At 48.3% G+C, this 16,116-nt stretch overlaps 1 protein-coding gene and 1 non-coding gene across 2 annotated transcripts in view; one reads left to right on the plus strand and one right to left on the minus strand.

Moving 5' to 3' along the window:
• LOC124803420 overlaps window positions 1–16,116 on the minus strand; it is a 909,999-nt gene that overhangs the window by 42,911 nt on the left and 850,972 nt on the right. The window lies entirely within an intron of this gene.
• On the plus strand, window positions 13,469–13,543 carry Trnas-cga. The gene has a single exon. It is a non-coding gene; the product is annotated as a tRNA-Ser (tRNA).

Genomic DNA, 16,116 nt, shown 5'->3' on the forward strand with positions numbered 1-16,116 from the left:
GCCCAGCATTGAAATCTGCAGCAATTTGCGGAAGGGTTGCTCTTCTGTCACGTTGAACGATTCTCTTCAGTCGTCGTTGGTCCCGATCTTGTAGGATCTTTTTCGGGCCGCAGCGATGTCGGAGATTTGATGTTTCACAGGATTCCTGATATTCACAGTACATTCATGAAATGGTCGTACGGGAAAATCCCCACTTCATTGCTACGTCGGAGATGCTGTGTCCCATCGTTCGTGGGCTGCCTATAACCCCACGTTCAAACTCACTTAAATCTTGATAACCTGCCATTGTAGCACCAGTGACAACTACGGCCAGACACTTGTCTTATATAGACGTTGCCGACCGCAGCGCCGTATTCTGCCTGTTTACATATCTCTGTATTTGAAGACGCATATTGGCGCTTCATTGTAGCTCCTCTTGTCGTTTTTGGGCTTTACGATAAGGATCTGTTAAGGCACGAATACGAGATGAAAAACATGTTGGAAAGGATGGGAAGGGAAATTGAATCTCGCCTATTCGTTCTACGGGCACCAAACGGAGCACATTTGGAAGTGTATCCATAGGAAACTTCACGAGTTAAGCTATCATCTGCATCAAACCGCGTAGCAGTATCTAGCATAGTTCCCTCGAAATAAATCTGTGCCACATTGAACGATTCTCTTCATTCATCGTTGGTCCCGTTCTTGTAGGATCTCTTTCTGGCCAGTGATGTAGGAGATTTGATGTTTTATCGGATTCGCCATATTCACGTGAATTAATCGTATGGGGAAATCCCCACTTTGTCGCTACGTCGGAGATGCTGTGTCCCATCGCTCGTAAGCCGACTATAACATTATGTTCAAACTCACTTAAATGTTGATAACGTGCCACTGTAACAGCAGTAACCGATCTAACCAGACAGTTGATTTCTTATTTAGGCGTTGTCGATCCCAGCGCCGTATGCCGCCTGTTACATATCTCTGTATATGAGAACGCATGCCTATAACAATTTCTTTGGCGCTTCAGTGTATATACATAGGGTACCACAGCAATGCCTTTGAGACGTGGATACCATCGTCGCTGGCGGCGCAGTGCTCCAGTGTATAAGTCACTGAGAGCTATCGACATTGACTTGGCTGGTCAATTCAATAAGCAGCAGCTTATGGGTAGTCCGAATGTTTTTCGTGGACTACGAATGCAGATCACGTGTGATGTCCAAGCTCTGTTTGGGGGTAGTAAATGGCTCAATTGGCTGTTGAATGGGGGAATCATGCTGATTATGGTGGCCTTGAAGCATCTCCCGATGCAAACATCTTGGCTTGGAAGACATGGAGTACAGCCGAGAGTACAGGTCTGCTGCCTAAAAGTTCCCAAAGGTCCTTTCTCACATTTTTTGGGAAAAGTGTTTTCCCAAATAATGTGTATTGTGCTGCCACCTACTGCCAGGTACTCCATATCAGCGACCTCAGTAATCATTAGACATCGTGAGAGGGCAGAATGGGGCGCTCCGCGGAACTAACGGACTTCGAACGTTGTCAGGTGATTGGATGTCACTTGTGTCATACGTCTGCACGCGATATTTCCACACTCCTAAACATCCTTAGGTCCACTGTTTCCGATGTGATAGTGAATTGGAAACGTGAAGGGACATGTACAGCAAAAAAGCGTACCGACCGACCTTGTCTGTTGACTTACAGAGACAACTGACAGTTGAAGAGGGTCGTGACGTGTAATAGGCAGACATCTATCCAGACCATCACACAAACTGCATCATGATCCACTGCACGTACTATGACAGTTAGGCGGGAGGTGAGAAAACTTGGATTTCATGGTCGAGCGGCTGCTCATAAGACACACATCACGCCGGTAAATGCCAAAAGACGCCTCGCTTGGTGTAAGGAGCGTAAACATTGGACGATTGAACAGTGGAAAAACGTATTCTGCCTGTTACATATCTCTGTATTTGAGTATGCATGCCTATAACAGTTTCTTTGGCGCTTAAGTATATACACTCCTGGAAATTGAAATAAGAACACCGTGAATTCATTGTCCCAGGAAGGGGAAACTTTATTGACACATTCCTGGGGTCAGATACATCACATGATCACACTGACAGAACCACAGGCACATAAGACCCAGGCAACAGAGCATGCACAATGTCGGCACTAGTACAGTGTATATCCACCTTTCGCAACAATGCAGGCTGCTATTCTCCCATGGAGACGATCGTAGAGATGCTGGATGTAGTCCTGTGGAACGGCTTGCCATGCCATTTCCACCTGGCGCCTCAGTTGGACCAGCGTTCGTGCTGGACGTGCAGACCGCGTGAGACGACGCTTCATCCAGTCCCAAACATGCTCAATGGGGGACAGATCCGGAGATCTTGCTGGCCAGGGTAGTTGACTTACACCTTCTAGAGCACGTTGGGTGGCACGGGATACATGCGGACGTGCATTGTCCTGTTGGAACAGCAAGTTCCCTTGCCGGTCTAGGAATGGTAGAACGATGGGTTCGATGACGGTTTGGATGTACCGTGCACTATTCAGTGTCCCCTCGACGATCACCAGTGGTGTACGGCCAGTGTAGGAGATCGCTCCCCACACCATGATGCCGGGTGTTGGCCCTGTGTGCCTCGGTCGTATGCAGTCCTGATTGTGGCGCTCACCTGCACGGCGCCAAACACGCATACGACCATCATTGGCACCAAGGCAGAAGCGACTCTCATCGCTGAAGACGACACGTCTCCATTCGTCCCTCCATTCACGCCTGTCGCGACACCACTGGAGGCGGGCTGCACGATGTTGGGGCGTGAGCGGAAGACGGCCTAACGGTGTGCGGGACCGTAGCCCAGCTTCATGGAGACGGTTGCGAATGGTCCTCGCCGATACCCCAGGAGCAACAGTGTCCCTAATTTGCTGGGAAGTGGCGGTGCGGTCCCCTACGGCACTGCGTAGGATCCTACGGTCTTGGCGTGCATCCGTGCGTCGCTGCGGTCCGGTCCCAGGTCGACGGGCACGTGCACCTTCCGCCGACCACTGGCGACAACATCGATGTACTGTGGAGACCTCACGCCCCACGTGTTGAGCAATTCGGCGGTACGTCCACCCGGCCTCCCGCATGCCCACTATACGCCCTCGCTCAAAGTCCGTCAACTGCACATACGGTTCACGTCCACGCTGTCGCGGCATGCTACCAGTGTTAAAGACTGCGATGGAGCTCCGTATGCCACGGCAAACTGGCTGACACTGACGGCGGCGGTGCACAAATGCTGCGCACCTAGCGCCATTCGACGGCCAACACCGCGGTTCCTGGTGTGTCCGCTGTGCCGTGCGTGTGATCATTGCTTGTACAGTCCTCTCGCAGTGTCCGGAGCAAGTAAGGTGGGTCTGACACACCGGTGTCAATGTGTTCTTTTTTCCATTTCCAGGAGTGTATATATAGGGTACCACAGCAATGCCTTTCGAGACGTGGATACCATCGTCGCTGGCGGCGCAGTGCTCCAGTGTGTAAGTCACTGAGAGCTATAGACATTGACTTGGCTGGTCAATTCAATAAGCAGCAGCTTATGGGTAGTCCGAATGTTTTTCGTGGACTACGAATGCAGATCACGTGTGATGTCCAACCTCTGTTTGGGGGCAGTACATGGCTGACATTGGCTGTTGTATGGGGGAATCATGCTGATTATGGTGGCCTTGAAGCATTTCCCGATGCAAACATCTCGGCTTGGAAGACATGGAGTATAGCCGAGAGTACAGGTCTGCTGCCCAAAGTTCCGAAAATCCCTTTGTTACATTTTTTGCGAAAAGTGTTTTCTCAAATAATGTAAGAAAGGACCATTCGCAAAAAAAAAAAAAAAAAAGATTCAATTTGAGACAGGAGTGAACCCTGTGGCAGCATGCTGTTATGTGCTACATACATGATCAGCACAAATTCGGTAAAGCATAATGCCAAGCATACTTCGTATCAGTGTGTATGTGTGTGTGTGTGTGTGTGTGTGTGTGTGTGTGTGTGAGAGAGAGAGAGAGAGAGAGAGAGAGAGAGACAGACAGAGACAGAGATGGATGGTGTGAGAGTGTAGTGAGGGGAGAGGTCGGCTTTAAGAGGGTGCAGGCCCGGGCTGGTGGGACGCGCATGAATGAAACGGCAGCCAGCCCGGGCGATGCAGCGGCGATCAATAGCGGCCCAGCACAGCAGACCACGGCACGGCAGAGGCGAGCAGGGCTCAGCACGGTGCCACACCAGGGCTGGCTGGGCGAGTTACGACCCGGGACACGCACACAACGACTGCACTCGGGAAGACCATCTCGGAGAAAAGTCCACTGGTCGCCAGGCCTGCTCCACCTAGCAAACTCAGAGCGCTGGTATGTAAGGACGCTACTGAAAGTTAGTCCACTGGTATAACATTGTCTGGCACACAGTATGCGGGTAGCCGGCCTCTGTGGCCGAGCGGTTCTAGGCGCTATAGTCTGGAACTGCGCGACCGCAACGGTCGCAGGTTCGAATCCTGCCTCGGGCATGGATGTGTGTGATGTCCTTAGGTTAGTTAGGTTTAAGTAGTTCTAAGTTCTAGGGGAATGATGACCTCAGATGTTAAGTCCCATAGTGCTCAGAGCCATTTGAACCATTTGAATAAATGGTCTCTAGCATGGAAGCCATGCATTTCCGGACATAAGTTCATTGCAGTTTTTTTGCTCTGTATCCTCTCATCGATCAGTCCCTAGAGTTTGCACACGGTGCAAAAAATCAACCTGTATAACAAGACATAAACGATTCAGGTGTGAGAGGGCCGTACTCGGTGTAAAGGCAGTAGGTTGCAGTGTTAGCGTGTGCGTATGTGCCCTTAGTGCGGATACGAAACAGACACCATTAATGGCAGTGCGTGTTCTGTACATAAACCACGAGTGTGACAATGCTACGCGGAAATCAGTTATCACGTGATGGAAAAGCAAAAATCAGCGCGTACAAGGAAATGAGACTCTCTAACCATCAAATCGCCATGAAGATAAACCGTTCAGTTACTGTGATTGATAATTTCGTTAGATTGGAAGCACGCTATAGACACAATGAAAAATATGGACAAAGTGGAAAAATTATCTGAGGCATCGAAATGGTTACATTTGCGCAAAGCAAAGCCCGCAAATCATCATTCTTCTCAACCTGCTGCTGATTTACAGTTCCCACTAACTGCCAGACGTGTACGACGAATTTTGATGGATGACAAACATCTTGCATTCGCAAAATCCTCCTGCAACACCAAAACATAAACAAGCTAGATTGAAGTTTGCTGAAAAATGTATGTTACGGACTTCAGAATAAGATAAAGGGAGCTTCAGTGATGAGATTTCAGTATTATTGGCGTGATCCGAGAACAGAGCAGCAGGTAATAATGAGCAGAAATTTTGGTGACGGGATTGTTATGATTTGGGCAGTCTTGTGCGCTACATCACGCATTGCTTGGCTGAAAATTATAATGCATTCCATCACGTACACTGAGATATCAGAAACAAAACTGATTAGAGAGTATGAGGACGTAGGGGACGTAAGCCTAATGCTTCATGAACGTAATGCGTCTGTGTAGGTTTCTGCTACAGCCAAAATGTGTTTTGAAGACAAAAATACAGATATCCTGCCATGGCCTGCCCTTAACTCGGATTTGAACCACGTGGAAAACATTTCCGGTATACTTGCAAGGCGTATTTGTCGCAATAGAAGGCAATTTGAGGCCCTCTGTGAGCTAAAAAGAGCGATACGAGAAGAGCGGGGGACAGTTACATTGCAAGGACTAACACAATTAATGCCGAAGTGAATTATTGAAATAATTTGGAAGAAAAGAGCTTGGGCAACGTACTAACAACGCAGGAACACAACAGGACAGTGGAGGCCTTTATACTAACTTCCATCCACGAAATCCAAACGCCTTCATTTGTTACTTGTGGTATGAAAGAAAAACTGGTTCAAATGGCTCTGAGCACTATGGGACTTAACATTTGAGGTTCCAGTTTGAAGAGCCTAGAAAATGTGTGTGAAATCTTATGGGACTTAACTGCTAACGTCATCAGTCCCTAAGCTTACACACTACTTAGCCTAAATTATCCTAAGGACAAACACACACACCCATGCCCGAGGTAGGGCTAGAACCTCCGCCGGGACCAGCCGCACAGTCCATGACTGTAGCGCCTGACACTACTCGGCTAATCCCGCGCAGCACGCCTAGAACCGCTCGGCCACATCGGCCCGCTATGTTTGGCTACTTGGAGACAATTTGCAGCCATTCATGGACCTCATGTCCGCAAATAACGATATCATATAGCTGGGCCATGATCGTGCGCTATTGGTTTGAAGATCATTCTGGACAAACCGAGCGAATGATTTGGCCACCCAGATCGCCCGACATGAACCCCATCGAATATTAATGGGACATAATCGAGAGGTCAGTTCGTGCACAACATCATGCACCGGCAACATTTCCGCAATTATGGTCGCCTATAGCGACAGCGTGGTTCAGTACTTCTGCTGCGGACTTCCAACAACTTTTACAGTCCACGTAAAGTCGAGGTGCTACACTACGACGGGAAAAAGAAGATTCGACACGATTTTAGAAGGTATCCCACTACTTTTGTCACCCCTGTGTATTTTCCGACCACCTACGGAGATAAAAGGACATGCAGCGCCCGGTTAAGGACAGTCTCGGCCTCACAGTCCCTGGGATTAATAATATCTCCTGAGACTGCGGAAGCAATTACATCGGTCAGTCCATCCGTACCGCTTCCAAGCGCTGAGCAGAAAAACAGCGGCACATTAATAAAGGGAACTTGAGAAATCAATAGTTGCTGAGCACAGTCTCACGGAGGAACACTAAATACTATTTCACGAAACGAAAGTTTTCACCCAGCCTTCTACATACTGGGATTCTCTTATTAAACAGGCGGTGGAAATAACCCAGCGGATATGATCTTGGTGGTGCATTGAAGCGACCTCTCGACGCAGAGAAGAAACAGAGAAATTAACCGCATTGTTTAAGGCTCCTGCGGGAGGTGACGCCAGCAGTGCAAACATTGACATCATCTCTGGCAGTATGACGGAGGTGCTGACTAACCAGAAGCCGTCCATTGGCTACATAAGGTCACTATGCAGCAACCACGACAGTCATTTTCTTCTCTGACAAACGATGCTGGTCGTCGAAAGCTCGATGTCTGATGCAACTAGAAGTTCGAGAACATTAAATGCAAATATGTATTGCCTGTTCCTAAAAGCTCTTGTCCTGTGCTCATAGTGTGTTCTCACGCTCTCGTCATGTTCAAAGTATGTTCCACATAGAGAACCCTTAAGAGGTCCAAACGGAAGTCAGAGGCTCCCAGGTCTGAGCTACAGGGTGGATGAGGCAATGGTGTCCAAACCAGCATGGTGATGTCTTCCCGATTTCTGAGGTTTGTATTTGGGCGTGTGTCTTCGTGTTGGAGCAAAATTTCTTTCGATTCTTGTCAGACCGAACACGTCGGAAACGCTTGTTGAGTGTGTTCAGAGTCTTGACACATGAATCTGAATTAATGGCTTTGCATCTGCGAGAATAACACCTTCACTTACCCAAAAGACTGAAATCATGACTTTGCCAGCAGAGGGAGCTACCTTGAATTTCTTTTTTGGTGAGTGTGGGTGGTGTCATTTTGCCTTTCTCTTCCCAGCTCAAAGCAACATACTCAAGTTATGGCACCTGTAACGATCCGCAACAGAATGACCTTTCCGTTGACCTTACTACTCCAAAAGTTCAGATGAAGTGGCTTTTCATTGAATTTTGTGCTCTGTTGTCCCACTGATGGAATCCTTGAATATGCGCTGGTCTGCTCTAATAATGGCATTCGCGCAACTCACCATGTCGGGAGCAGCGGTTGTGACGGGACTTACCAAAGGTGCCCGAACATGGAGCTCAGTTTCTGCACTTACTTACACTTTAGCTCTCTTTACCCAACAGTACCCTATCAATATCGTTATCCACCATTCACTGCATACAAACGTTTATGGATGCTACCGTGTTTTCTTTCTCTACAGCCGAGAGTTCAATTATAGCACGTTCCTAATAATGAGTGTTAACGTAGATACCATTGTTGATGGTTCACTGCAGCTCTACCATTTGTCGGACCTGTCGGAATTTCTTACACATGCAGAAAATGGTTCAAATGGCTCTGAGCGCTATGGGACTTAACATCTGAGGTTATTAGTCCCCTAGAACTTAGAACTACTTAAACGTAACTAACCTAAGGACATAACACACATCCATGCCCGAGGCAGGATTCGAACCTGCGACTGTAGCGGTCGCGCGGTTCCAGACTGAAGCGCCTGCAAACGCTCGGCCACACCGGCCGGCATGCAGAAGAAACATCAAATTTGGAGTCTCTAAATGATTGTGTTCCTACATATACATAAGGCTGTGAAAAAAAATGGGGCGTTATTTATTTAACGGCTCTAGTGCAACTAGAGGGTGAGAGACCGAAAACGAGTGCAAAAACGAGGCATCAGATGGCTGTCTGTCAACATTCACAAATGCAGAATTTGGGTAACCAAAAATCCTGTCGTGGAACACCCGTTGTATGAGAAAATGAGTTTTTGTGGTGTGGATTTACTACTCCAATCGTGATCGGTCCCTTTTTGTTCGGGGAAATGCGGGTTGCTGCTTGTTACACCATGAGCGTGACGGGTGCGAGGTACGCCGATATGTTGCAGAATCGCATTATCCCTAGCCTGGCTGATAAACACGAGGTGGAAGGCAGATTTTTATGCGGGATGGCGCTCCACCCCATACTGCTACACGTGTGAAAGATCTCTTGCGCATATCGGTCGGTGAGAATAGCATTCTGAGCCGCCTCTTCCGTCGTGCTTGCCCCCCCCCCCCCCCCCCCCCCCCCCCTCAAGTCCGCAGGCCTCAATGCGTGTGATTACTGGTTGTGGGGCTACCTGAAGTGGAAAGTCTACCACGTTCATCCGACCGCATTGGGGATGCTAAAAGATCCGACAGCAATTCTCACCATACCTACTGACATTCTGTACAGTTCTGTCCACAACATTTTCCCTCGGCTGCGGGTATGTCGATGTTATATGGGGCTGATGACCTCAGAAGTTGAGTCCCATAGTGCTCAGAGCCTTTTGTTTATTTACTTACATGCTGGTGGCATTTTGCTAGCTTCCTACTAATGAAAAGTCTGCCACTTGCTTTATGTACGACTAGGCCTATATAATCGTTTCATTTCTTATTCCTAGCCCTGCGAATTCTTATTCCCAGATATTTGCATGAGTTGAAGATTCAGATTATGATTCATCGATATTGTAACTGTACGATATCACTTTTCTTCCGTTTTGTGAAGTGCACAATTTTACACTTCTGAAAACTTCGTAAGAGAAAAACTGCTCAGAATAATGTCGCATTTGAACAGCATATTATTGATGCAGGGGGAAACGTCATGGAACAAAAATGAATGTAACGACAATTTGACCAATACACAGTACTGTCAGTATCAGAATATGCACAGCAACAGAGACGCAGCACACAGGTATTCCTCAGTTTACATCCGAGACGCCCACCACGGCTGTCTCAATGAAGGATCGGGCGCTACTGCACAGCTCTTTTACAAAAACGGTGAATGTGCACCAGTAGCCCTGCAGAAGTTCTGGAGACTCACGGGTTTGAAAGAAGTCATTGGTCCGATGTCCGCTAGCGGTCTGGAGGAAATGATTACAAAATTCGGAAAAACAGTGAAGTTAAATGTGGTGGAGGGAGGAATGCAATTGATCCGGCGTCTGTCGAGGATGTGACCACAGCGTTCCAGGATGGGCCGAGCGGTGTGTGCAAACATGCAGGGCACGGTGAATTCCCCGAATGCTGCACACGTCTTCCAGCAGAGTGCATAAAAATCCTATGAAACATTCTGCATTGCTATCCAAACAAAATCACCCATTTTAAGGGGTTGATTCCTGCTGACCTGCCAGCAAGACAGACAGATTAACCCTCAACTCGAGACTATTTCATGGCATGTCGCAAGAGCGATCGGTCTGATAACACCACACGAAAGGAAAAAATACTGGTATATGACGTTGTTCAGCTAACGGTGAACACCAGGAGATCCTAAAGAAAATACCAGGAGATTGGGTCGAAACGTCGAACTTGTAGAAGAAACTAAAGAGGGACATGACGTGGCCTAACAACCTAGAAGATTTTACCTTCAACGACTCCTTCCTCTTTTCTCGGACGAAGAATCCTTCGTAGCAGGAAATACCAGGACGATGACAAGGCTTCGAGGTTAAACGTTTCCTGAACAGCGAACTTGCAGAAGTCTACGACCAAGGTCTTCGCCTACCATTCATCACACGGAAAAACCTGGCGCATTGAATGGTGAATATGCTGAGAAGGACTAACACCCTCGCAAGTGTTGTGTACGAGGGAAAATCAGAAAATCTTTGCCCCTACTTTTTTACTATCCGAAGTAACGTACATACAGGTAATGACAAATATACATCCTACAGTACGTACGTCACACTATATTTACACATAGTCCCCACACCGCTTAACATATTTGTCCCATCGCAGTATTAAATCTGAGATGCCCCTGCCATAGAATTCGTCTGACTGACTACGGAACCACAGCCGTACTGCTGTCTTGGCTTCACCGTCACTTGCGAATCGCTGCTGTACCGGGAACTTCTCCAACGGTCTGAAAACGTGGAAATCACTAGGGGCGAGGTCTGGACTGTATGGTGGGTGGTCCAGAATCTCTCAGCGAAATGCCCGGAGCTTTTCGGCAGTTACAATTGCCACATGCGGTCTCGAATTGTCGTGGAGCAGAATCATGCTGCCAACATCGAGAATCTCTCGCTGTCTTCGCCTGAAAGCAGCCCTCAAACGTGACAGTGTAGAGGAAGATCGATGGTTGCACCTTGTGGCATGAAATCCAGCAGGAGCGGTCCACGGCTATGCCAGAAAGCCGTTAACACCACTTTCCCTATAGATGGCGCTGAACGGAATATTTTTTGTCACAGGCGAACCTGAAAGTTTCCACGCCATGCTCTTCTTCTGTGAGTCCGAAGTGAAATGCAGTATCCACGCCAGTAACAATGCGGTCCAGGAAAAAAGCACCGTTCTTGGAGTACCGTTCCAGATGATGAGGTGAACATGTCATTCGCTTGCCTTTCATCATGTCATCCAATTGCTTAGGCACCCATCGGTATGAAACCTTCCGGTACCCTAAGGACCTGTGAACGATGTCGTAAGCACTCCCATACGACATGCCAAGTTCCCGAGAAATGGCAGTGATGTGCACACGGCGACCTGCTTTCACCATTGCAACACGCTCGATAGTTTGCCGTCAGTCAGCGACGAACACGACTCCCCCAACCGCTCATTACCATGAAAGACTTCACGGCCTTTGTCGAACTCACGACACCACCACCTTACCGTTCTCAAAGGGAGACAGTTTTCCCCATCTGTGGGCTGCATTTCCCTGTAGATCTCGATGGCCGTTCGTATCTTGTTCCATAGTTTACGAATCACACTTCTTTGCTCTACCGCCTGGGACGTGTGAAGCGTAACCGCCAGATTTAACAACTGACAGCAGCGCCGTGCGACGGAGCTACCGGCAGATAGGGCCGGCAGATAGGGCCGGCACGAAACTACACTACTGGCCATTAAAATTGCTACACCACGAAGATGACGTGCGACAGACGCGAAATTTAACCGACAGGAAGACTATGCTGTGATATACAAATGATTAGCTATTGAGAGCATTCACACAAGCTTGGCGCCGGTGGCGACACCTACAACGTGCTGACATGAGGAAAGTTTCCAACCAATTTCTCATACACAAACAGCAATTGACCGACGTTGCCTGGTGAAACGTTGTTGTGATGCCTCGTGTAAGGAGGAGAAATGCGTACCATCACGTTTCCGACTTTGATAATGGTCGGATTGTAGCCCATTGCGATTGCGGTTTATCGTATCGCGACATTGCTGCTCGCGTTGGTCGAAATCCAATTACTGTTAGCAGAATATGGAAACGGTGGGTTCAGGAGGGTAATACGGAACGCCGTGCTGGATCCCAACGGCCTCGTATCACTAGCAGTCGAGATGACAGGCATCTTATCCGTATGTCTGTAACGGATCGTGCAGCCACGTCTCGATCCCTGAGCAACAGATGGGGGCGTTTGCAAGACAACAACCATCTGCACGAACAGTTCGACGACGTTTGCAGCAGCATGGACTATCAGCTCGGAGACCATGGCTGCGGTTATCCTTGACGCTGCATGACAGAGAGGAGCACCCGCGATTGTGTACTCAACGACGAACGTGGGTGCACGAATGGCAAAACGTCATTTTTTCGGATGAATCCAGGTTCTGTTTACAGCATCATGATGGTCGCATCCGTGTTTGGCGACATTGCAGTGAACGCAATTTGCAAGCGTGTATTCGTCATCGCCATACTGGCGTATCACCCGGCGTGATGGTATGGGGCGCTATTGGTTACACGTCTCGGTCACCTCTTGTTCGCACTGAGGTCCAAAGCTGGGAATGGATACACTGACTTCGCATTTACAGCCGTAATATGGCTAAGAGTTTCACACCTGGCATTGCCAGGTTCGCGGTGAACAAGGGTAACTCGGCTGGTGCGGTCGTGTCACCGGCTGCGACCGGCGGCGGTCGGATTGGCGAGGGGGGGGGGAGGGGCAGTCGACGCCTGGGCTGCGCGGTGTGGGATGCAGCTGCCGGCGTGTTTAATGAACGGCCCAGATTAATGGATCCTCTGGCCGGCGCGCGCGCATTATTAAAACGGGTCGGGGACCGGACTGCGCCACAGCACAGCACGGACACTGGGCAGTCGGCGCCGCGAGGTAATTCGGCGACGCGACGGCGGCCACACTGCGGCCGGACACCGGCTGCGACGGCGGCGCGGCTTCCGCTAGCGCTGAGAGTGGACACTGTGCGGCAGGTAACGTCAACGGTGCACGGATGTTTCAGTCTGCACCGGAGTGCGCGCTGATATGAAACTCCCTCGCAGAACAAAGCTGTGTTCCGAATCGGCAATCGAAACCGGAAGCTCTGCCTTTCGCAGGCAAGCACTCTACCGAAACTTCCTGGCAGATTGAAACTGTGTTCCGGACCGAGACTCGAACTCAGGACCTTTACATTTCGCGGGCAAGTGCTCTACCAACTGATCGCGGGCAAGTGCTCTACCAACTGAGCTACCCAAGCATTACTCACGCCCCGTCCTCACAGGTTCAATTCTGCCACTACCTCATCTCCTACCTTCCAAACTTCACAGAAGCTCTCCTGCGAACCTTGCAGAACTAGCAGTCGTGGACGAAAGGATATTGAGGAGACATGGCTTAGCGACAGCCTGGGGGATGTTTCCAGAAAGAGATTTTCACTCTGCAGGAGAGCTTCTGTGAAGTTTGGAAGGTAGGAGATGAGGTACTGGCAAAATTGAAGCTGTGAGGATGGGGCATGAATCGTGCTTGGGTAGCTCAGTTGGTAGAGCACTTGCCCGCGAAAGGCAAAGGTCCCGAGTTCGAGTCTCGGCCCAGCACACATTTTAATCTACCAGGAAGTTTCATATCAGCGCACACTCCGCTGCAGAGTGAAAAATCTCATTCTGGAAGCACTCTTCCGATTGTCGCACTATACATTCAGCGCTATTCTCCTGCCATTAGCTCGTCTTCCAGGAGCGCTACACCTGCAAGTAACGTGGGAGAACTTCTACAGGGTGCGGCAAATAAAAGTGTGCCGGACGTTTGGCGCGTTACACTGCCAACACTTTGAAACCTTTTGTGGCAGCATTAAGGAGGAGGAAAATACCTATGCTTCCAACAGGATGGAGCAACTGCCCATACAGCTGGCCGAATTACACAACTATCAAGTCTATCTGGTCGGGGCCCTAGCTGGCCACACAGATCACCTGATTTTTCAGTGTACATTACTTTGTGTGAGGAGTCATCAAGTCTGAGGTGTACCACAGCACCCCCTTAGTCTTCAAGAAAAGCAGCTGAACATTTCGCGTGAGACTGCAGCAATTCAAGCAGCCCATCTTCGATCTGCCTTCAGCACTTTCGCCAAAAGTGCCAAGAGGTGAATGGTGGTCACTTTCAATATCTGCTATACTCAGGCTAGTACCGTATTTCCTTTCAAAAAAAATGGCTCTGAGCACTATGAGACTCAACTGCTGAGGTCATTAGTCCCCTAGAACTTAGAACTAGTTAAACCTAACTAACCTAAGGACATCACAAATATCCATGCCCGAGGCAGGATTCGAACCTGCGACCGTAGCGGTCTTGCGGTTCCAGACTGCAGCGCCTTTAACCGCACGGCCACTTCGGGCGGCGTATTTCCTTTCCCCTGCTATATTCCTTTGTACTCTAGGTCTCTGTTCTCCGGGCCACCTATTTGCCACACACTATAGCAAGTTTGGGAGATTGGAGATGAGGTACTTGGGAAAGTAAATCTGTGAACAGCCCGTAACTCATGCTTGGGTAACTCATTCGGTAGAGCATTTGCCCGCAAAAGGCAAAGACTTCGGATTCGACTCCCGGACAGCACACAGTTTTAATCTACCAGGTTGTTTCAAGTCTAAACATGTGTGGTAAAAATACTACGAGGAATAGTCACAAAGCAATGTTTTCATTAAATTTTAATGCAGTTATCATGAATTTGGCGCACTCCCGCAAACCTTCTACAGCCCACTTCAGTAACAGAGTGTTACTCGTACATCGACATATGCATGCAGTGTATAGCTTTAGAAAATGGCCGATATTGACGCACGTGCAAGACAGAGCTTTTTTAATTTTAATTCTTCACTGCAGTAGGTGAAACGACCTTGCGTTCATGAAAGACTAAAGAAGTTGTGCGGCGGTGCTACGGTGGACGTCAGTACCATTACACGATTAGTTCGTCGCTGTAAAACAGGTGAAGGCCGAATGCAGTTGATTAATGCAACCGGAGCGGAGCGGCTAGCCAGCGACTGCAGTGGCTGTCGATCTGAGCATCCGAGACGAACGCCGGGTAACTACAGATGAATTGTATCGCCTGTTATCCATTGGTAAAGGCAGCATCGTGGCCATTACTGAAAAACTATGCTATTTCAAGATCTGTGCCCGCTGAGTACAGAAAATGTTGACTGACCAGAATAACGAGACAAGGAAAACAACAGAATTCTTTCTGTCAAAGCGTTTCAAACTGGAGGGTGTAATGGAAATAGTGGACCAATTTCATTACATATTGAACAACTCGATACACTCCATAATTTCATTCACGATATAGACAAATTTTATGTACAAGATCAAAATTTGTGTTTCTGACTGAAAGATTTCTCGACATGGGAGTCGTATTCCGTTACTAAAGACTGCAGGCATGTCGGAACGATGCCGAATTATTAAACTAGGCGTAAGTCAAATAGTAAGAGAGAGAGAGAGAGAGAGAGAGAGAGAGAGAGAGAGAGAGAGAGGAAGGAAGGAAGGGTTCAGTGCCGTCGACCCGAAGATCACTGGAGACGGATCACACGCTCGGATTCGGGAGGGATGAGGAAGGATGTTTCTCTTCACAGTAACCAGCCCAAAAATTACAATAAATGAGTCAGGGTAATTATCAGAAGCAAAAATCTGGACCGGGATTTGAAACCTCGTCCTCGCTAACGCTAATCCAGTGTCTTACCACTAAACCACATCGCTCGCTGGGGCCAGGACTAAATTTTCATCATCTACAAATGCAGTTTCTCCGATTTTGTTCTGAACCGTTAAAGACATACATGTGCATGTACAGTGAACGCAACAACAAGTGCATCAGATGTTACAAAACTTTGGTGCAATCGCATGTAACTTTACTTCTGATAATTTTCTTTGAAAATTATTTGTATTTTAACTATCTTTACGCAAGTAAACAACTACCCCAGAAAGAAAAGTATTTTTTAGTATATGTTCATCCACACTGTTCTTCTCTTCTTGGTCGTAAGGACACCTTCCAGAAGTCTGCACCGTTATTTATTCGATATCCTGTATACCTACTTTCACGTGATCTTCGCACTATGTCTAGTTGTTTGACGATGTGGTACATCGAAATTATAAATAATTACAACTACACTGATACCGTCGTTAGACAGTTGAAGACAATT

This window comes from Schistocerca piceifrons, chromosome 6 (genome assembly GCF_021461385.2).
Source record: "Schistocerca piceifrons isolate TAMUIC-IGC-003096 chromosome 6, iqSchPice1.1, whole genome shotgun sequence".
Classification (NCBI taxonomy): domain Eukaryota; kingdom Metazoa; phylum Arthropoda; class Insecta; order Orthoptera; family Acrididae; genus Schistocerca; species Schistocerca piceifrons.